The 22,434-nt window shown below is 37.1% G+C and overlaps 1 protein-coding gene across 1 annotated transcript in view; it reads right to left on the reverse strand.

Annotated features, from left to right (window-relative positions):
- Positions 1–17,565, reverse strand: part of lrfn5a (leucine rich repeat and fibronectin type III domain containing 5a) — a 59,523-nt gene extending 41,958 nt beyond the window's left edge. The window contains exon 1 of the mRNA XM_065253259.2: positions 16,528–17,565. The gene's annotated coding sequence lies outside the window, so the exon portion shown is untranslated. The remainder of the gene's footprint in view (positions 1–16,527) is intronic.
- Positions 17,566–22,434: the final 4,869 nt, after the last annotated feature.

A 22,434-nucleotide genomic window follows, 5' to 3' on the forward strand; every position in this document is an offset into this window, starting at 1 on the left:
CGCCATCTTAGAGTGATGCGCATTCAGGATGAGAGCTTACGCAGCGTACAGAGTTTCTCTCCTGCTGCTCTGTGCCCCCGCCCTCCGAATTTGTCATACGTCACTAAGAAAAGTGCGTACACTACGCTAATACTCTCTCCTGAGTCTAAGATGGCGGCGCTACCGGAAGGTAGTTTATAACGTTAATAACATTTTAAATATGGATATTTCTACAACAACACCGCACGGATTACCCACAGAAGACCTTTGTTTATCATCCTGGAGCCGTTTGGATTTAATTTGTGAAGGATGGACGCACTTTTTTGGACTTGAAGGTCGTGGACTATTGCTGGACCCCGTAACATTACATTTAATCAACTGAAAGATATAAAATATTTTCTAAAATATCCGAAAATGTGTTTGTCTGAAAAACGATGGACATATGCAACTCGGACAGCTTGGGGGTGAGTAAATCATGGGTTTAATATCATTTTTGGCCGAACTATCCCTTTAAGCAAATAAAGCAAATTCAAAACTTGTTACTCTGCACCCAGTTGTGTGGGAGTGCATCCAATTTTAAGCAAAACTGTTACTTTGGACTGTCATGCATAATAGTCCACCAGACTAGAAAAGCTAAAAGGATTTTTAGTGTTAAGCATCACAACAATGTCACAAGCACTCTAGATTCAAATAACAACACATATGCCAATGCACGCACACGTCAGAAGAGAATATGGGCTTTAGATGGATTCACAAGACATTGCATCTCAGCATAAAAAATCCTGTATCATCAATAAACTGCAGCATCCTAATGATTCACTTCCTCTGAAGGTCAAGATGACAAGCCACAAATTAGAGGTGATCGAGCCAGCAAAGCACAATATGGAGAGAGAATGGAGATGAATGCACTCCAGGTTTATCCAATAGATGTAGGGGATCATTACAGGCTCATTAGAGTTTAATGATACTGATGATTTTGCCTGTACTCATCCAGTATAGATCATCGGGTAGAGGAGAGATGATGCAGTGGTTCTGATTTGGGTACTGTTTACTTTTGAGAACAAAGCTGCAGACAACAAAAAAGTTACCAAAGCTTCTTTTGGGGACACTCTTAAAGGTGCAGTACAATGTAAAACTGTATTTACCTAGGCGTAGATGAATAATAAGGGTTCTGTACATGGTAATGACATATCATGAGCCTCAAACACAATTGTTTCCTCCTTCTTACCTCATGCGTGCAAAAGACCGCTGGAAAACAGGCCAACACCAACTGTGACGTTACAGTCAAGATATACGCCCCCAACATTAAATTAAGTACAATGTTGTTTAAAGCTTAAAACAAAATAGTGAGTGCGGAGTTAGCGCTATATGCTAGTTAATGCTATATGCTAGTTAATGCTATATGCTAGTTAATGCTATATGCTAGCATTTAGGCTGAAGTTCTACTATTGACGTTACAGTTTCGTTTTGCAGATCCATATTGAAAAAAAAAACACAAACTAACCACTCAGAAACGTCCATTAATAATCTTCAAACAAATGATTATTCCTAAAATACTGTATCTTTGTCCGATACAGGTTCAAACTTAAAGTTTGTTTACACACACACTGAGCTACTCAAAACATCTGCTCAGAGAAACAGCCAATCAGAGCAGAGCTCAACATTATTATTCACGATTGTTTCAAATAAGGTAATAATATACCATTTCATTTTGGGGGCAAATCCTAGGGTTGTAAATGGACATGTTAAACCGTTGTGAATATTTTTTGCAATTTATAAAGCCACATACTGTACCTTCTATGTAGATATCAGAGAACAGTTTGACTTTTTTATGCATTCTTTGGCACCTTTAAATGTAAAACGATTCATAAAGAGACTAAATTGGGATGTTAAAAAAACTAATAATTTGTATGACTGGTAATATGTTTGTATATGGTAATATGCATCCCCCAATACTGTATATATATACAGTATTGGGGGATGTAAAATGTTCACGGACCAAAAGTGTTACTTTTATGTTTTATATAATAGAGCAGATATAACACAAATGTTAAAACAATAAATGAGACAAAGAGAAAATTGTTAAAAATACCATATATATACCCTTATATACCTATATATTGGGCACTGCAATTTATCGGTCTATCACTATATATTACATCTATCATCTTAAAATACATTTAACATTAACAGTATATACATTTTGGCATTACAGTAATGAGTATGAGATTTATTTGCTTAAATTATTCATACAGAAAATGTGTGTGGGTGCTTAAGAAAACAATATCACAATGGAAATATTCCTAATGATCCAAAACTGTATTAATCTATAGTGATGTATTCAGCTTGATTTAAGTACAACAGAAGTCATGTTTCTGCTTTAGTTAACTCAGTAAACAGGCATGTGTGTGTGTGTGTGTGAATGTGTGCATGTGTTTTAAGCAAAACATCTTAAGTAGGCAGACGTTGAGAGAATATCAAGACAGTTACCACAGTAACCAAGACAGCTGCCATGAAAAGCTGAGTGACTTGCAATAAAATTCAACACAGATTTTGCTATTATTTTCTATTATGACATCATTTATTACTTGACGACGAATGTCACACTGCAGTGTAACTGAAGTAAAATGAAGGTAATCATGAACCTCGTGAGGTTTAGATGGATTGCTACATGTCGATGAAAGGTTAAGTTAAATAACAGGGGAGAGCTAGAATAATATTTACAAAAGCAAATAGCAATGCTTGTCTGACAGCAAAATAATACTGTTAAAGTTTGAAAGTTAAACGATAGAAAAGTTGTAACTGTATGTTAATCAAGGCCAAAGTTACTATGTTAAATGTAGAAAGGGTGGATTACAGTATGAACATAAGCCTGGCTCATGAATATTAATTAGGTGATGTAATATTCGTTTTTTGAAAAGAAATGGGTACTAAGAATATTATTGCTTATCGCCTGCTCATCTGCTTGGTCTTAAAACTTTTTTATTATTTTTACATGGCATGCTGCAATATAATTTGTCCATGTAATGCAGGCCAAGCAAAAGAAAGTTCATGAAACATAATGATTATTGCTCCCCAGTTATAATAGTTGCTATGGCCATGATTTAAATCGATGTAAGACTAAACAGACCAATCACGATTAAGAATATGCAAATTGTGGCACCACTACCACCCGTTTAATTCTAAAGTCAATTTAAGAAATCTTCAAATAAAAAAAATTACATTCAAAAATCAACATAACACAATTATAAAATCACAGTACGAAACAAAGTGAAGCCATTGTGTTAAATGTCCAGAGAAGAAGTAAGTCTAGATTAAGAGTGTAAGACTCTTCAACGTAAATCTTTTTTATTGAACTACAACAAACACACGGATTGTAAGCAACAGTTTACTTCCTGGGATTTTTGACAGAGACAAGACCGACATTATCACAATCCCTCCCGCTTCGAACTCAGCCTGTTAGTTAACTCCTGTTAGCATTGCATTGTGACCGAATCTTTTAAACGTGGTATGGAGCGTCACATTTCCGGCTGACATCAGAGGTATTCAGGCCAATCACAACCCACAGATTAGCCGGCCAATCAGGGACACAGCCGTTTTCAAATCGACGAGTTTTGTACAAAATCAGTGCGTTTGAGGAAGACAATATATCTGGAGCTACAAAAATGTACGGTATGTGGAAAATAATGTGTTTTTTAACCATAAACCAGGCAAACATATTGTATTATACCAAATGCACAAAATAATGTTTTTTAGCAATTAAATAGATGCACTTTAATCTATAGAGTGCCACAGGGATGACGTATTTTTGACCTGGAAATTAGCGGGACATTGGTTCTCTCGCAGAAAAACGCCCATAAATTTTTCCCATATACTTTTGGATTATCGCAAACAATAAGCTCTGTGTTTAACAAAAGTTTAAAACACGTTTCGTCCAACAAGTTAGCCTTCACAGATGAGCGCAACTTTTATGAATTTTGAAGTAAAATTTCAGCTTTTTATATTTCTAGTAAACGAATTTACACTTCAAAATTCATACCATTTGTATTCATCTGTGAAGATTAACTTGTTGGACAAAACGTGTAAGTTTCTTTAAGTTTTGTTTAACACACGTCTGCCTAGTTTAAAATGCACACTTCATTCCTGATCCCCAACTGGATCCAGTCCCTGTAAAGGGACTCAGAAGGATTCAATTAATTATCTGTACATATGTTACATGAGAAACTTGCAGTATCCCTATTAAAACTTCAAACAGAAGGTAGCAATGCTGTTTTTTTGTCTATGTGTGGTTTATGCTATCTTTTCATGGAGTTCCTCTCACCATTATTTTTTAATTCACTGAGAGGATAATTTTCTTTACTAGCTAAATAATCCTACTTTTACAATCATCCTTATTTTACAAGGTAACAACAAAGTAAGGCACTGTAGACAGCCAGGGTTTCCCGCAGCATATTTCAGTTAAGGCGGCCCACCTAATCCTGGAAACTCTACCGCCTTAACTAGGTCATAAAAAAACATTTGCTGCAGAAAAAGGCGTCAAGTGCATCTCGGAGAATAGCGCGTATGCGCATCACACCGCAAGCGGGCACGCACAAGAAGTGGTCCGGACGGTCACTGTCTGGAGGATAACTAGCCAGTTGATAAAACATCTCGGAGAATAGCGCAGACGCGCCTCACACCGCGAGCGTGCACGCACACCACACGGCCGAAATGAGATAAGACGTGGTCCGTCATGTCTGGAGGATAGCCAGTTGATTAAACGCGTGTCCGTAAGAACTGTAAGTGGACTTATGTTTTGGGGTTATTTTTAAGCCTGTTATTGTATTAGTCTATAGTTCTTGCAATTTTAAAGAAGAGTTAGCTGGTCATTTTGCTGTTTGAGCAACCTGCTAGGGTTTCACGTGCAATGTTGATTATATATAATTTTTGAGCACTCTTGCTTACGTTATTCATGTGCATTGTTTACATGCTACAGTAGTTACACTCCTTTAAGATAATGTAATTAATAGTGGGAAATAATCAGTTTTTACAATTTTTGCGCTATCTATCATCGTTCGGCAGACGTTCTACAACATCTGCTTCAGTTTTGTGTTTATTAACCCTTTAGTTTCACTTCACCACGCAGCTATTCCCATTAGAGGTAAAAACATTAATATTCATTAATAATCTAGTATGTGTTCATTTTTTTGTCATAGTTTCTTCAAAATTAAGTTTCATTTGAGTGATATTTTATTTATTTATTTTATTAAAATATTTAAATTTTCATCATGACTCATCCCCTTTGATTGCCACACCCTCGGCCACGCCCACCAACCCGCCCAACCCTACCACCTTAACTAACAAATTTTCTGCGGGAAACCCTGACAGCTTTGTTCATTTTAAATGGCACATATTATGCCCATTTTTTAAGTCTCAGGTGTGCCTTGAATGTGTCTGTGAAGTTTCTGCTCAAAATACCGCACAGATAATTTATTATACCATGTCTTCAATGCCCCTATTTGGGTGGGAGAATATTTTTTTTTTTATGTGCACACCTTTAAATGCAAATGGGCTTAAGCTCCTCACTCCCTTACCAACAGCGCTTTTGGTAAAAAATAGATCTGATTCCAGTGAATACAGTCTGAGACAATACAACTTTAGCCACATTGGTGCTACATGTGCTAACAAACAGATTTAGAAAAGCTTTTGGGTAAAATTAACCAGTTAGTCAGTGCCCATGGGCGGGGCTTTTTTGCATAATATGTGCCCTTTAATGCCAATAATGCAGTTAGCACCAATCGCCATTTAAATGAAGCACTGTTCATTAACATCAGTTATTTTACCCTCTATCGGAGCTCGACTAACCTCTCTCTGAGCTTAAAGTGACACACCGTAGGGTCTCTAAATCCTCACAGGTGCTCTTTGTACTCTGCGGCATCTCTCGAGACATTGAATGGCACCTCTGGAGTGACAGAAGGCTTTTGCTCAGCTCATGAGTCTGTCTGCTCTGGGACATAAACTCACAGTGACAGCCTCTATTCAGCCTCCCAGGTGTCTCCCCTAAAACAGCTATTCAGCCCTTCAGCTCCTTGATGAGAATCAACAAAGCCCTGACGCTTTCTAAATTCCCATTCATCCTGTCTTTTACTAAATTCATCTATTTCCTTATGGCACAATAACAATGAATGCCAAACAATGCTAACTGACACATCTGCAACATATAATATTTTGTCTCTGAAGTTCACCTAAAGTGTTAGTCAAGCTAAGCACTAAAAACATAATTATGTGTTTTTCTTGGAGCTCGAGAAACAGCTTGTTTTCTCACATGATGAGATTCATTTTACAGCTGCCATGAACGTTTTTTTCTAACTCATTCATTTTAATTATATTAAGCCTTAAAGGGGACATTTCACAAGACTTTTTTAAGATGTAAAATACATCTTTGCTGTCTCCAGAGTACGTATGTGAAGTTCTAGCTCAAAATACCATATAGATAATTTATTATTACATGTTAAAATAGCCACTTTGTAGGTGTGAGCAAAAATCTGTCATTTTAGGTGTGTCCTTTAAAATGCAAATGGGTGATTCTCACAAAATCCAGATTTAGAAGGTGTCCAGCATCAGAATTTTTAAAAAGCCCTTTAAGCCTTTTTTTTTGCACATACTGTATAAGGTTAAGGTCTGAACTTACTTTTACCATTATTTTTAGAGGATTTAAAAAATATTTCCTATAAAATTATTTAATTTATTTAGATTATCATTCTCAAAAATTATCATTACCACGACACGATATTACATTAAATATATGCATTTACAAACTCATGTTTCAGTAATGAGAACCAAAAAGTTGTCTAGGTACTATGACAAACAAAATTTCAACTTTTATCTGGAGAGAATAAATAATATCTGCTTACCTGGTAGCCAATTTTTTTTAATGTTAGTTCCTTGAGGGCTTAAACAATGATTGAAATTTGTTGTAGAGGATGAGAAAATTGGTTTTGGACACATTTATATTCCTTATTATTGTCTCTACATTTACCAATAATCACCAAATATCACATGTTTCTTTACTGTTAATGTTTATAGTATAATATGCACTGAAGCTTTTTATTTTTTAGATTTTTTTAATTATAAATATTTCCATGTCAAAAAACCCAAATCCAGTCATGGACAAGTTGCAGTAATGAAAATTTACCCTTAAATGTGGGAGAAAAAAAAATTGGTTTGTATGATGTCATTTAAAATCATGTGCAAAATAGTACATGAAGGGATGTTTGTAACTGTATGCTTCTTATTTTGATACTCTTACTTTGCATTTACTTTTTTATCTAAATGTTTCATGACACATCATACGTCTAATTTCGCGAGAATCACCCAAATGAGCTGATCTCTGCACTAAATGGCAGTGCTGTGGTTGGATAGTGCAGATTAAGGGGCGAAATTATCCCCTTCTGACATCACAAAGGGAGACAAATTTCAATGGCCTATTTTTCACAATGAAATGGTTTACCAAAACTTAGTTACTGGGTTGATCTTTTTTTCTGGGCCAACCAGCCACCTCAGCTTCACCCACCTCCCGCCTCTTTACCCATTTTTGGTTATCCGCGAGTTATGCGCGTTGACCCGCTGCCAAGATGGCAAGGCAACCCCTACAACTATTGCCTTAAAAAACTCTTCACAAACCTCTATGGGTGACGTCACAGACACTACGCAATATTTTTTACAGTCTATGCTTCAAACTGACATTGCGTGCAATCGTACTTAACAACACAAATTAAAAAAAATATTCTTATAAGCTATAATAATAATAATAATAGTAATAATATGTGACCCGTCACGGAAACCAGTGACACAAGTCGGCAGCACAAGTTTCGAGAAATGAGAAAAGTTTTTTTTCAAAATTTTATGATTTTCGTTTTATTGCAGAATCTGTTAGTTGAGATCACGAAGAAGCCTCTCCATGTTTGAGATAGCAGTTTTTGTATATTTAAAAGCGTACATTTTGCGGTTTGTATATTTACATACTGTATGAGCTTGTGTTTTCCCCTCCGCCCCCAAAGGGAACAGGGTGACTACTAAATAAGGATAGTTCGCCCAAAAATGAAAATAATGTCATTAATGACTTACCCTTATGTCGTTCTAAACTCGGAAGACCTCCGTTCATCTTCGGAACACAGTTTAAGATGTTTTAACGTTCATTGAAAATCTATGTATGGTTTCCATGTCCAGAAAGGTAATAAAAACATCATCAAAGTAGTCCATGTGACATCAGTGGGTCAGTAAGATTGTGTTGAAGCATCGAAAATACAGTTTGGTCCAAAAATAGCAAGAATTACAACTTTATTCAGCATTGCCTTCTCTTCTGGCTTGAGCGTGTGGTCACGTGACTGATTTCCATGTGTTACACATCATTGGAAAGCTTAGAAACTGCACTTTCAGAATCTGTGAATAACTCAAAATGGCCCAGATCCGACTTGTGTCACTACTTTCCGTGACTGGTCACAAATCTTCAATAACTGATTTTTGTTTATTTTTTTTTTTACCAGATTTATACATCAATTAACCACATTTGTCTTTTTTTGGCATAAATTTAACCCCATGGCTTGTTGATTTTATTTTATTTTAATTGTTGATATGTTTTAGTATTGTTTCAAATGTTGACATACATAAACCAAGCCACGCTAATATAAAAAAATTTAATAAATATTACAATTGAGACTAATTTTACAATGTGCCTGTGGGCACCACGTTGGAGACCCCTGATCTAGACTATTATCTAATCATACTTGCGGCTCAAGGGACTGGTTTTATCTTACAGTAAAATTCAGATTTTTTTGACGGAGCAAATTACCAGATTTCGAGACCCTCAACAACGCAGCCGATTTCCCTCATGCTAATTCTTGAGCTATCCCCAGATATTAACAAACCCAAATTGTTCAGTTACTTACGCACATCATTCCTTTGTCGTTTAGGCCACGTTATTCAGGCAGTCCTTCCAAAAACGTTTACATTTTCCAGGCAAACAAATAAAAATCACTGAACCGGACAGGTCAGAAAAAAATATTACCATCGGTCCCATTAAACAAGGCCCAGGAATAGTTTGCGGTGCACGATAAATCATTGGATAATGAGAGAGCGGGAGGTGGTCCATTTGTATACCGCCCAGCTGTTGGCAGCCCTCTGTCTGCTTTGAAACTCTCATGGCTGTGGAGGGAGAGAACGAGACTGCATTAAGCCATTATAGCCCGACGTTCCCTCTGAATACAGATGTGCGTACGGCCACCTCGGTCCATCATTTAGCGTTGACGTGCGAGAGACAGAGGCCAGAGGAGGTAATCATATATGCAATAAACGCACCTACTGAATCTTTATTTTCATCAGCTTGTCCAATTGAAGTGCAATTAGGGTCTCCTGCTTTAGGGCAACCCCCCTCCTGCTATATACTATATACTGTATAGACTGTCCTTGTATACGCCAGTAGATAAGTAAGCATTTCCATTACCAGAAACCGGCGCGGGGATACAGGAGCTTTAATGCGCTCTTTACCACTTAAAAGAATATATCAGGCACGCCGGCTGGAATTCACCCGTTTTATAGCTGCGGCAGAATCTCTTACAGCTGGATATCTGCTTACTTTAGTACGATCTGCTTACTGTCAGGCCTGCGAGAGGGCCGAAGGCTTGTAGCCGGGGAAGCGTGTCAGATGCTGGAGATCAGATTAAGACTCTTTCTTCACCCGTATCAGTTTATCAGTTACAGTAATGTGCACTGCACTATTGTTTCATCACACAAGCAATATGGCTCTCAGATCGAGTCTACTTTGTTTGGGGTCTCCTGAGCCCCAACTGGACTGTGAGCTGAAGGAAAATGTAAAACTACAAGAGCAACATTGAATCTACAGATATGTGACAGCATAAATGATGTTATATACAGTACAGTATGAACCATTACAGTAGTGCTTGCCTGTGCAAAACTCCACAATGCTAATGGCTGCTACAGCGTTCTTGAGTAATAGATATCACATTACTATAAAGTTGCTTTAGGGTGTATATACATTTGGCTTTGTCCCATGCTGAGCTAGATAAACAGCTCCCACTATAGGATTCAGGCACTGCAGTCTAATTTGTCATACGAACCTGCACATGCATTTGATAAAGTACTGACTGAATATAATCATAAGCATGCATAAACATGCAAGCAAGAATGTGAGCCAGATTAAAAGCGTCCATGTTGATACGACTCTTTGTGTATATCTGTAATCAGATAATGTTCAGATAAAATCAGACCCTCAAATCCACATAGCTCAGCACAGAGAATCCTTTCCAGCCCAGTGCTTGGCATTATAAAAAAAAAAAAACATACAATATTAGTGATTTGACAAGGCTTATTTCATTATTTTTTATGCAATTACTCCAAGTCAGATACTGACATCTATTCAGACACAGAATGTAAAGACAGTGGAACTTAAAGGCAAGGGATGATTTAAAGAGATAGCTTTCACGAGCTAAGCCTTATTAGCCCTGATACGGATACAGCAGGCTTTGCTCCACGCACCACCGCAGGAAAGTGGAGGTTAACAGTAATATGCTGGTACAGCTGACAGCTAATGCACGCCCATATTAAGATGCTAATTCATTTTCGAGATGAGAGAACGGTAATGAAACTGCAGTCACCAAAGAGCTGCTATAATACATATCTGTAAAGCACATCAATGCTGGCATAATCTTCAATGAGAACTCTGTTAATGATCTTTTATATCAATCAAAAGCATTCATGTGTTGATAAATCTGTCAAGCACTTATCTGGGTCATATTTTATCTAAAAATGAAAGAAAATTATAATTTGCAAGAAAATTAAGCATGTTAAAGAAGCACTAGGACGTTTTGCAGTAATATTATTGTTTTTATTACATACTACATCATTTCAAACTAGACACATCTCTGTGTTATTAATAGAACAACACAAAATCAACACAAATGACACATAATGTGTTAAAGGTGAAATGTCACAAGAGTTTTTATAGATGTAAAATAAATCTTTGGTGTCCCCAGAGTATGTATGTAAAGTTCTAGCTCAAAATACCAAAAATATGAAATTTTTGTGTGTGTCCTTTTAAATGCAAATAAGCTGATCTTTGCACCAAATAGGAGTGCTGTGGTTGGATAGTTTAGATTTAGGGGTGGTATTATCATAATAAAATTATATTTTGCAAGAAAATTAGGCGTGTTAAAAAAGCACTAGGACGTTTGGCAGTAATATTATTGTTTTTATTACATAATACATCATTTTATAATTCTTTTGATTTTGGGGTGAATTATGGCCGTAACATTTTTGATATCTGTGATATTGTGAAACACTCACTCTTATTGTATGACTAAATGCAAAGCATTGGCGCTCTTAAACATAAAAAAAAACTGTATAAAATAGTAGTAATATTACTACAAGCTGTAGTGTTTTGAACCTTACCACATTAAATATTAAAGTATACTTAAGTATTTACACTCTATAATGGATGTGTATGTTATTATTGGAGCAACACATTTTGTGTTACTTTAAACTCGCTTATTTATTTTAACAAAAAATCAATATAAAATAATACAATAATGTGTTAAATAGCATAACACAAAAAATGTGAGCGGGACACCTGAGTTTACTTTAAAATTTTGCATGTGAATGTATATCACGACAAACTATATGTTGTTGAAAAGGTCTAAGAATGCAGTTTTCATATTTCAAAATCTTTTAGCAGTAATAATAATGCATTGACTGTAATTTATTAATTTGTGATAAGAGTCTGCAGCAAACCTTACCTGATTTTTTATGGTTTTATGTATAAAATAATACTATATTGCATTATTTTTATTTATTATAATATTATAATAAATTTGAACTGCTATAACATTTTTTTATATTTTCAAAATATTAAAAAAAACTTTAAAGTTTCTTCTTTCAAACAAGACCAATGCCATACTATACAATACACTCTAAAACCGGTTGTGTTAAAAACAACACTAAATTTGGTTTCCCAAACTAGACATATCTCTGTGTTATTATTGGAACAACACAAAATCAATACAAATGACACATACTGTGTTAAAAAATAAAATGTCACAAGAGTTTTTAAAGATGTAAAATTAATCTTTGGTGTCCCCAGAGCATTCCAAAAATGTCTGGGTTATATTTGACCAATAATAGGTAAATATTGGACAGAACACGTGCTGGGTTAAAAATTGATACAATGCTGGGTTGTTTTAACCCAACTGCTGGGTTATTATACCCCATGGTTGCATAACAACAACCCAACACTGGGTCATTTTTAACCCAGCACGTGTTCTGTCCAATATTTACCCATTATTGGTCAAAAATAACCCAGACATTTTTAGAGTGAGTATGTATGTAAAGTTCTAGCTCAAAATACCAAAAATATGTAGTTTTTGGGTGTGTCCTTTTAAATGCAAATAAGATGATCTTTGCACTAAATAGGAGTACCGTTGTTGGATAGTGCAGATTTAGGGGCAGTATTATCATAATAAAATCCCCTTCTGACATCACAAGGGGAGCTAAATTTTAAAGAGCTATTTTTCACATACTTGCAGAGAATGGTTTACCAAAGCTAAGTTACTGGGTTGTTCTTTACTTACCTGTACTTTTTCTAGGTTGATAGAAGCACTCACTCCTCAATTATAGCACTTAATCATGAAAAATGTCAGATTTTCATGACATGTCCAAAAAAGTACACCTAATAAATTGCATAAAAATGAATACATCCTTTGTAAGAGTGTACTATACTTCAGTATACCACAATTGTCTACAGATTACCACAGTAAATGTAAAGTATACTATGGTATTTTTTCATATGGGTAAAGTGTGCTTTAAATATACATCTCATTCTAACTGGAGCTGTGAGGATGAGTCCAGCAGAGTACTGATGATAACACTATTACAATTTTATCATATTAGATAACTCATCTCTAGTCACTTCCTCTTCTCTTCTGGTGATTTACACTCTATTTTTACACTTGATGGCCTCTAATTCGTACAAATGTCTTGTGCTTTTTAGTGATTTAACCACATTATCCACTGACTGGTAAAAGACACCGATCTAAAAACAACTCTATCATGTGTTCCTATAGATCGAATGTCATGGGTTCAATTACCAGGGAAACACATACTGATAAAAAAAATGCATACTGTAGCTTAAGTGCTCTGTAAGACTCCTTGTATAGTGTCTGCCAAGTGCAATATATGTACGTATTAAATCCTACACATTAACACAGGAGAAAACATCCACTGCACCACACATACACATAACTAATGACATTACAGCCTCATTGGCGTTTTCACACAGATTCTATTTCACAGCTGCCACTTTCTCTTGCTTAAAGCAGCAGGGTGGCCGGATCAAACACGGCGCCGGTGCTTTAGTGACAGCTCATTATCACAGACAAACACCCCCCAAAGTGACTCCCACTCGAACCTCTGCCATTTTACCTCTCCACCTCTGCCGTCACCCTGACAACAGCCGCACTATCTGCAAGCATCCTCATCCTCCCCGTTTGGAGACGATCGCGACCTGACGTTCTGTTGTGATTGTGCTGCCTAAAACCTGGCTGCTTTTACTGGAATTGTTTCGGTTTTGCTCTCTTGCCAAATATTTCCTGACACCTGCCCAAAAGCTTTTTGCATCCCAGGGACTTTGTCCTCTGTGACTCAATAATAGCTACCAGAAGTTTCAGGTGGTGTCGGACAGCCTCCGCAGGACACTTAAGTCTAACTTTAGTTGTGCTTGCAACACAAAGATTATGTGTTCAATCCTAAGAGAACACAGATGCTTATATATATATATATATATATATATGCATATGCCAAATGTTGATCTGCCAGCAGTGGCAACTTTTGTACATTCTTGTTTCTTTATACTGTTGTTTAATTCATCTGTTTGCGCTGACTGAACCTATAGGAGAGACCAGGCACGATGCACAAATCTATCACAGAAAACAACAAGGAAGAAGTTCTTTAACCTTGTTGTAGCCGAAGGCATCAAACACACCCACATAAGCTAAAGGAATTAATGCAGGATTATTCTTTACTTAATTGTGGACAGAACTGTACTTGAGCGTTCCTGCTTTGTACTCCCTGACTCGGTTTTCTCTCTGATCTATTTTAAGCAAGAAAGACACAGAGAAAACAGATAATGTGATAGCAGTGTCTCCAGACACATTAGATTTCCCATCTCAGCACGGTTAACATGTCCTCCAATTACTCATGCGCAAAGTCAAAACCCGTAAAAGGTGTATCGGTCAAAAGATATCCTCATCCTCTAGTAACACATCTCCATTAATAAGTAACCTGATGCAACATCTGTCCACCTTATTTTTGAACCGTTGCCTCTTTATTAATTAAGTACCACCTTCTGTGCATTTTACCCTTGATCTTAACCTCAATGCAAGCTGATTTTTACCCTGAACTGCCAGGTAAATGAATCTGCGTGAAAATCCTGATGCATTAATTCTCCAATTCCTTATTTAAACAAGCTGTGGGAAACACTATGCTCTTGCCGACATCTTGGCTCCATCTCATATCATGGGTCTAAGCTCAGCAAGAGTAATTAAACAAATCTGAAGGACTTTCTGGCATTCTGGCAAGACATCTAACAGTTCACACTGAAGCTGTCCATGGTGCTGAATCACTGCTAATTCCGATGTAATTGAGCATTATATCAGTTGTATGATAACAGATTTGATGTTGTTGACAAAAAATTGTAAAGCATGTCTACTAAACTTGATACATCAAGATTATTATTATTATTACTAAAGAATTTATAATGTTTTTGCTTTTATGCATTTGGCAGACGGACACTTCTATCCAAAGCATATTCAAAGTATGCATTTTATCAGTATGTGCATTCCTTGGGAATCAACCCCACAATATTTACACTGCTAACGCAGTACTTGACTTACAGGAACTCTTGAGCTACATGAATATCTTTGTTCTTAACTGTCTTGTCAGAACGGTAAAACCATAGTTTTCCACACCCCCGTCCAGGAATACTGTCTGGACTGCTGCGTGAGGCATAAATTGAATTATAGCACCACCAGCCACTGAAAGAGGAGCTGCAGTTCAGGCACTCATCTACTCTATAGGAAAACGTATAAAATACGCAGGTAATTCATATAACACCATCATTCATTATATATGCTTGTGTCTTTTGAATGTATGAAATACAAAGAAACAGCAATTGTCCTTGTTAAAGAATAATTCAAAACAAATACACTAAAAATGTGTGAGTATTGCTGGGGTGGTAACTGAGAGAATTTGCCTCTCTTTGAATGAATATGTGGAGCATTGCTTTGCATTGTAATAATGCATATTAAAAAACAATAAAACTAATAAAATAAAATATGACGGTAGTCTTTAAACAAATAATAAAAATAATAATTAAGTTATACAGACATAACTAAAGTGAGCATGTGATTGTATGACTAAATTGTATTTGTTTAAAAAAAGAAGCTGATTCAGACTACTCGTTTTACATTGCTTATAAACATTAATGAAGAAAATACTACTAAGCATAAACTCTGTGTTCAGAATCATCTAAATCCAATGTTAAATATTTGAATTATTGCTATATTTGTGCCATTTAGAGAGCACTGCAGACCCTGGGCACACTGCAGATTGTTTCTCCTCGACTCAATACTTTTCTACAATACCCAGGACGCCTGAAATGCATAATTAAAATGATCTGAAGAACGATGCAAGGGAAAAGACAACAACCCTTGTTTATTTATTCACACAAACCATCTCGAGTCTGATAAATATATTTCATGGATATTTTGAAAATACATTTCTAGTTTAAAGACTCTTTTAGTAAACCACTTAAATCCCAAAAATGAAACAAAACTGAGCTCTCTAATAACTGGGATACGCCTCCTGTATCATCTATTGGATCTCTGCCAATGAGAAGACTATTACTTCATTGCTTCATTCAGTCGATATTTTAACACAGAACATAGAAAACGTGACTGTTATTGTCACTATTATTTGGAAAAGAAGCGATTTCGGATACGTGAGGCATATGCAGTAACACATCATTTTAAATGTTGTCTTATCACAAGAGTGAGACAGTAAAAGTGTCTGCGTTAACGACCCCTCCACCGCTCAACCACACACAGACACACACACACAACCCATCAATGTTGTTATTGAAACATACATCCACTCAGACCAAATGCAAATCTTGGATATATGTTTTATGTAGTTGATGCCAATTCGAGTGGAGACAACCATAGATCACCATATCCGACCAATTTGCCATTTACCATTTTTTGGGTTACTTATAAAAACGTTCTACTTCTGAACATAGATAATATTGACCTTCAATTCAATTGCTCCATAAAGCTAAAACCTAAGCAACTGCTTCCGATTTGCCAAAGACGTCCGGGCACGATGAGAAAAGATGCATTTTGACTCCTGGCACCGATTCGTCAAGGAAGTCAAAAGCCCAGCCTAACGAATGAAGGGACAGCTCAATGTGACAAGCCATTCAATATTCACAGAAAAAAAGTTTACCTTGCAGAAGGAACGCCAGTTCTGCTTAAAACACCGAGGTCAGGGGAACCGAATCTTCTCACTTGTCATATTTTCCCATGTTAATGTTCTGTTGTGCTCCATTAGATTTGGACGGAATTATTTTGAAGCAAACGAGCGCTTGATATGAAGGCATCCAATTTCGCAAAGCCCATATCCAAAAGCATAGGTTTATATTCGGTGACGACCTTTAAAATCCACTGGATTCCGTTTAGATGTGATGGATAGAAATCCCCAAAAGCCTACTCTGACGGACAGTCAAATTCCTGCGCAACGTGCCCGACGCCCCTCAAGAAAGCCAAGTGCTTGTTTTCCCCTATGAAGCCGTTCCATTCTCCTCCCGCGCGTCGACGCACCTCGCTCGGACGCGAGCTTTGGTCCGCATCAAACCCGGGTGCGCCCGAGAACTCAAATCAGATCTCAGCAGGAAGACCTTGGCGCCGCCGCACCTTTACGCGCACTTCCCCGCGCTCTGCCTTCTCCACGCCGGGTTAATCCACACAGTCACTGATTGCTTTCCGCGACTGCCCTCCATCCAAAAGGTACAAGAAGTGTCACTCCCTTCGCAATGTCTCCGATAATTCGGAAACGTCTTACATTTGACGAAAAGGTCTTTTTAACTGCTAATAAAGCGCGTAGACGAAGCAAATTCCTCATGAGCCCTCATAAAACCCCTTCGCCCCATATCATCAGACTAGGCGTTTAACCAACTAGTTTTGCTCTAGCTGGGATCATCCGTATAGCGGCTGTTCCCTCGCCCCTGCTGTTTGGATAGGGGAGGAAAGCGCAGGAAGTCATCACGGATTGGCTCAGACTGACGCTCGCAATACTTGATACGTGTGTCACTCTGCGCCTTTCAGTGAGAAGTGTTGTTGATGTAGCTCTTCAAGACGAACAAAATTAGATGCAGCTCAGCGGTACGAAGAGGTTAAGAATAGAGAGGACACGATATTCTTCACGGTTTCCAAGTTTAACGCATATTCTTCAAGCAGACCAACGACCAACGGTCAGGATTAATCACGCGCCTTTTGTTGTCTGTGCACGGGAATGTTATGCACTAAAAGCAAGTTACTTATACAGCTGTATACGATTACGTAATAAATGTTTATTTCAATATCGTTTGACCTGTCATGTGGAAACATCGCCCCCACGCATGTTTGATATTCAGCGGGACAGGCGATCGATGACTTGCGATCATACCATTAAAACCGTCAATGCCACGTTTGCCTTTGTGTCAGGAGTCAACATATTGCCTGACATTTCAGCTGTCAGTACGCAACTCTTGCGTTCTGTTACGTAATTTAATTAAAACTCGTATTTATAGCTCAAATAATAGCTTATTTAAAATGAGCCCATGGCAGCGTAACTTTTACAATGTATTATGTAGTTAGACCGTTGTTTATATTGGTGTAAATTGCCTCTGCAAGCATAAATAAGATACACAAATAACTTAATGCGATTATTTTTTTATTTTATGATTCAGCACCACGGACAGCGACCGAAATCACATCGCACTGAATACACTGTACTTTACTGGTGCTGATTTACCACAAGATCACATGATACAATAATGACAATGCAAATTATTTAAGTAATGTAATAATTTTGTAATTTTTTTACAGTGGTAGTGAATACACGGCTTTTGAGAAATTTAACTTAATAATAACAATTAAATCAACTTTGTAATATAATTTCTAAGAGGATTACAGTAGAGTCTAAGGAAAATATAATAGAAAAAATAATAACAAAATATATAGTAAATATTTAACTCAAAATAATAATATTGGCCTGGTTTCACAGACAGCTTAGGTCTTATTAAAATGTAAAGTTTAAGCATATTTTATAAACATGCCTTAAGAAAATATGTTACTGTATGTATCTTGAGACAAATCAATGGCACTGGCATAATATCTGTCAGTCCCAAGTTATTTTCAGTTGATACAACTTAGTCTAGGGCTAGCCTTAAGCCTTGTCTGTGAAACCGGGGGATTGTCTCGAATGCACCATCACTACTGATAACAAACTAAATTCTCTAAAGTACAGTATTATGTCACTTTAGCAATGCAGGTCATGGGTTCGATCCCAGGATCACACATGCTGTAAATATGCATAGCTTTAAAGGGGACATAGCATGAAAATGTGACTTTTCCATGTTTAAGTGCTATAATTGGGTCCCCAGTGCTTTTATCAACCTAGAAAATGTAAAAAAGATCAATCTAGTAACTTAGTTTTGGTAAACCATTCTCTGCAAGCATGTGATAGAAAATAGGTCATTGAAATTTGTCTCCCCTGGTGATGTCAGAAGGGGATAATACCGCCCCTTAATCTGCACTATCCAACCACGGCACTGCCATTTAGTGCAGAGATCAGCTCATTTGCATGTTATAGGACACACCCAAAATGGCACATTTTTGCTCACACCTACAAAGTGACAATTTCAACAAGCTATTATAAATGATCTGTATAATAATTTTGTCTAATACTTCACATATGTACTCTATGGACACCAAAGATTTATTTTACATCTTAAAATGTCTTGTGAAATGTCCACTTTAATGCCAGCCCAGTAAAACGAAATTACGTACCTATAGTCACATAATTTTTTATTATGTTTCGTGATACTGTCATGAATTTCTGCGTTTTTTCGTCGGATCACGAATTTCGGTTTATGTGTCATTGTCACGTATTGGTTACTCAACTTGTCCTATTTTCTTACCATTTTCGCTTCGGTTTAGGGTTAGATTTACATAAAATGACATCCTTACCCAAACCTAACGGTGGTTTCACACTGCAAGCGTGAGCAGCGCGTAAGCGGCGCATGTTTTTTTCGGCGCCCATGTTAACAAGTTAAAGCATGTACACCGCACGCGTGAGAAGCCCGTGCTCGCATGGCAGGAGCATCGCTAAAGCAGCAGTGCTGCGGTCGTTTTGGCGTCGGCTCTATTTTTGCTGCGCTGCTCATGCTCAATTAAAGTGACAGTGCATTGTTTATGCTTTAAATGGTCGTGGATTGACGCGAAAAAGTGTAATTTTACCATAAAATCATAAATGTGACGCCAAATGTGTTTCAAACAGTCATGACTTTGAGCAATTTAAAAGAAAGCAATGAAATATTTAAAAACAGAAGACTGCCCTGTCATTCACTGTCTGCCCAGCACGAAATGAATCCTCATCCATAATCTTCAGAGAAATAGATACATACATCTATAAATCTATGCTTAAACTGTTGAAGGGAAACAAGATCGACTGCTTCATGCTGTCAATCCCTGAGTGATTTTTTATTTTATCGTAAAACTTCAGAGAAACAGATTTAATAATGTGCCATGGGCTTTTTATGTCTATAATTGTGTATTGTGTCTATATCTGTCATTACTCGGACCAGAACAGCACGAAAACAATGTGGGTTAAACAAATCACAGTTATATAAATTACACTGACCGTCAAAAACCGTCTTGAAGAGGTTTTGCTCATTAATGCATATAAAATAAAGTAATGTGAACTTGAGATTTTTATACTGTTATAAAACTGCACAGTATGTGTGAAAGCGCAATGGACACGGGCAGCAAACGCTCTCCTCACGCGCTGCTCCAGCTACGCATACGCCCTGCTCACGCTTGTGGTGTGAAACCGGCGTAACCCTGACTCCAGGCGACAATGGTTTAAAATTGAGAAAATATAAAAAAATCTGACAAAAAAAGGTATAAACCAATACTTAAAGTGACATCCTAATGCAAACACCAAATCTAACCCTAAATCGAAGCGAAAATGGTTTAAAAATAGGAAAAAGCAGTTGAGTAACCAATACGTGACTATGACATATAAACAGAAATTTGTGATACGATCACGAAAAAACGCAGAAATTCGTGACAGAATCACAAAAATTGTTTACGTGACCATAGGTACATAATATTGTGAGACTGGGTAGTTAATGCACAGTAAGTTGCTTTGGATAAAAGTGTCTGCCAGATAACTAATCCCATGCAAAAAGTTTATATAAAGTGCAACAAATAGGTTGATTCACGTCTGATGTAAACTGATACGACATACAGGAATTCAGATTTGACCCTTCTGACCCCACTGCTGTTCTGACCCTCACGCTGTTTTATGGCCAATGAATCATAAATGATCAACCCACTTCTTTATCTATAGGTTTAACATTTGTTCATGCTTCATTAGTGTTTAACTCGACTTGGTTTACACTCTTTTATGATTTCTAACGGGCAATTTGCTGTTGTTTTGGTTGCCAGTTTCCTCCCTAAAATAAGGACTGGTTAGTTCCATGTACCCAATATAACTGCAAGCAGAACGTATCATTAAAATGGCTTTATGTGCCGGATCAATTTCAAAGCCCAGCATGCGTGCAAGAGGTCTGTTATGATGGGGGAGCTGTTGCACTGAGCACTATATTGCTATGGATTATTCCATTCAACCCTTCCAGTACACTAATTTATTAGGAACGGGGCTAAAAATTTTATGCTTTCTCTCAGGGTGAATTACAAAATGGCCCTGAAACGTCCTTATTTGTACTATCATATTGCCGCTCTTTGTGATTGTGCCGCTGTAAACACTAAGCATAACCAGCCAATCAATGTTTGGTCTACAAAACAAAATACCCCCCTTGCTGATCATCTGACTATCAAGCTCTTGTTTAGCCTACATTATTTCACATTGTTAATCTGTTGTAAGCATGGATACTTTTCACCAACGCATGGCCATGTTGGGCGAGAAAGAGAATTTATTTCCTAAAATATACCTGAGAATTTCTGAAGAACAAAGAAAGAACGTTCAAACAACATTGTTTTTGGGTGAACTATCCCTTTAACAAAGACAAACTCTGGTCGAAATGCCACATCTATTTTAGAAGACAGCTTTTAGTATGGGAAAGAATCAGTAATTATTTAATTTCCCTCGAGATGTGTCTCTTTTTTATTATCTGGTATGTTAATTAAAACCCTCTTTAGTTTCCTTTGTAGAAAAACAGATGCAAGGTGTCCCCCATGCGTCACACCCACACGCGTAAACTGGACTTTGTGCTACATCTCATTCCATCATCAGAAAGAATAAAACAGCTTTGGTTTAACCCCAGAGGGACTCACGCTAAGGCAGCTGATTTGTGCCGCTGTTCTCCTGAGACCGTCTCTCTTGTACGACATGCGTCTGCGCGGCACAATCTTCTCTTTTTAGAAAGGCAGGGAGAGGATGCTAATAACTCTGATGGCGTCTAACTAGCTGTAATTTTATGCAGGATGAAAAGAGCACAAAAGAAAAGCAATAGGTACAGAGTTTTCGATTTCATGCGTCAGGGATGCTCATTCATCAGTTATATTGGTCTTGGATTAAAGGAATAGGTCGCAGAACATGAAAGGAGTATATTTTACTCACCTTCATGTTGTTTCAAACACGTACGCTGCATGTTTTCAACATGAAACACAAATGGAGAGTCATAATGTCTAAATTCAGACATGCATTGCATTTTACATGGGGAGGTTTAGATTAATCCAGATAAGGACATTAAAGTAGTTTTTAGAGACAAAACAATGGCACTGATATATGATAAGATATGTCAGTACAAGGTGTTTTGAAATTAAGGCAGCTCAAACATAAATTTTAGTCTGGGACCAGGATACTAGGGGAAGTAAGTGATGTTTACTGTATGCTTTTGCAGCACAAATATCCATTTCTGTATAGAAAGGAGCTCCATAGATTTCACATTTTGCAAATGTCTCTATTTGGACTGTACACATAAAAATAAAGCAGAGTTTTATGTTATGCTGCTTTTGGGAGGGATGGAGGGGGATTCCTGGACATGAAATAATGAAAAGGTCAGAGGTAACATTTTATTACTACAGTTGCAGCTGTAGGGTTGAGAAGGAATTACATATTATGTGG

This window comes from Paramisgurnus dabryanus, chromosome 17 (genome assembly GCF_030506205.2).
Source record: "Paramisgurnus dabryanus chromosome 17, PD_genome_1.1, whole genome shotgun sequence".
Taxonomy (NCBI): domain Eukaryota; kingdom Metazoa; phylum Chordata; class Actinopteri; order Cypriniformes; family Cobitidae; genus Paramisgurnus; species Paramisgurnus dabryanus.